The 1,633-nt window shown below is 35.7% G+C and overlaps 1 non-coding gene across 1 annotated transcript; it reads left to right on the top strand.

Annotated features, from left to right (window-relative positions):
* Window positions 1–214: 214 nt before the first annotated feature.
* On the top strand, window positions 215–321 carry LOC122106435. Its single transcript, XR_006147180.1, has one exon. It is a non-coding gene; the product is annotated as a U6 spliceosomal RNA (small nuclear RNA).
* The last annotated feature ends 1,312 nt before the right edge of the window (window positions 322–1,633 follow it).

The following is a 1,633-nucleotide window of genomic DNA, read 5'->3' as shown; positions in this document are numbered from 1 at the left end:
ATAATTGAATCCCTCCTCTTACACATCTCTTGAACTACAAATATCTGGAATTATTTTGTTTTTGGCATGTCTATCTTGATTTTATTCTTAAATGTGTGCTTATGTAAGAAGTACATGATTCTAAAATTTCACAATTCTTTTGAACTTATTTTTGTTGAATTGTCTAGTTTCATAAAATCAATACAAATTATACTTTATATATAAAAAATGTTCTTTGCTCAATTTAGCATCACATGCACTAACATTGGAACGATACAGAGAAGATTAGCATGCCCCCTGCGCAAGGATGACATAAAAATTCGTGGAGCATTCCATATTTTTACAACAACAGATGCTGAAAGGTATGTGGCCACAAGGGAACCGTACTGCATTCTTGGTGGGAGTGTAAACTTGTTCAACTACTTTGGAAAGCAGTATGTAGGTTCCTCAAAAGACTCCACATAAAACTCCTCTATGACACATTAATCCCACTTTTGGGGATCTACCCAAATGATCATAAACAAGACCATATTAAAACTACCAGCACAACTATGGTTATTGCAACATTATTTACGATAGCTAGTACATGGAACCAACCCAGATGCCCTCACAAGATGAATGGATCAAGAAAATGTGGTATATATACACAATGGAATTCTATGCCTCCATCAGAAAGAATGACATTGCCCCATTTGTTAGGAAATGGAAAGTCTTGGAAAAAATTTTATTGAGTGAAGTAACCCAAGTCCAAAGAATCATAGGTCCCATGATTTCCCTTATTTTCAATAACAAATGTATGTCTGGGATAAGCAGAAAAGTTGAAAAGCTATGTACATAGAACCAGATAAGATGATGTTAAAGAAATTGAACCCCAAGATAGTGACACAAGTGGTTTTTTCTTTCTTGCTATTGTTTCTAACGTACTTATAATGAGCGATGGCATTTTTTTTTGTTTCTTTGTATGTTTCTCCCCACGCTATAACCCCTGTTTTCTCTGTATTTGAAGTTGGTGCACATACATCTTGAATGTATGCTTCTCTAATTTGGGGAGGGGAAGGGAAAAATTGCTCAAATAAGGATACAGGTTGACCCATTGTAACAATGAGATGCACAAGACACTATGTTGAAAAATGAACTTTACAATTTAGGTGGAGGAAGGAAGGGGGAGGGGAGTGTACTTGTGGAGGTGGAAGGGAAGGTATGGTAGGGGAAATATAAAGGAGGAGGTAAGAATTCTTGTTAGGAAATGTACTAGTTTCCTTGTTCATGTAAATGTGACTCCTCTGCACAGTATTATTACAAAAAAAGCATATAAAAATGTTCTGAGATGGAAGAGTTTATTTCCTCTATTTTACCCATATAATATCGCTAACAAAGAAATTAATGCAGAACACTGATATGAAGGTAATTTGAATAAATGTATGTGAGTGTGGGTGCCGCAGCGTTCAAGCAAACACGCATGTACCTGCTAACACACGTCATACATGTATATCATCATGCTCAGAGATAAAAATCAGGGCTTCAAGGTCTTGCTAGGCCTTTCCTATCTAGATTGGTGATCTACTATGTAAGCTACATCTCAATTCCTGGCTCTTTGCTAGTTCATTAAACATTTTGAAAAATAATTTCATGAAGTTTTTTTTTTTTGGCCCTG

The sequence above is a fragment of the Dipodomys spectabilis genome, unplaced genomic scaffold, assembly GCF_019054845.1.
Source record: "Dipodomys spectabilis isolate Male_0828 unplaced genomic scaffold, ASM1905484v1 ptg000040l, whole genome shotgun sequence".
Classification (NCBI taxonomy): domain Eukaryota; kingdom Metazoa; phylum Chordata; class Mammalia; order Rodentia; family Heteromyidae; genus Dipodomys; species Dipodomys spectabilis.
Note: the sequence above shows the minus strand (reverse complement) of the source record. Positions and strands in the feature narration are given on the sequence as shown.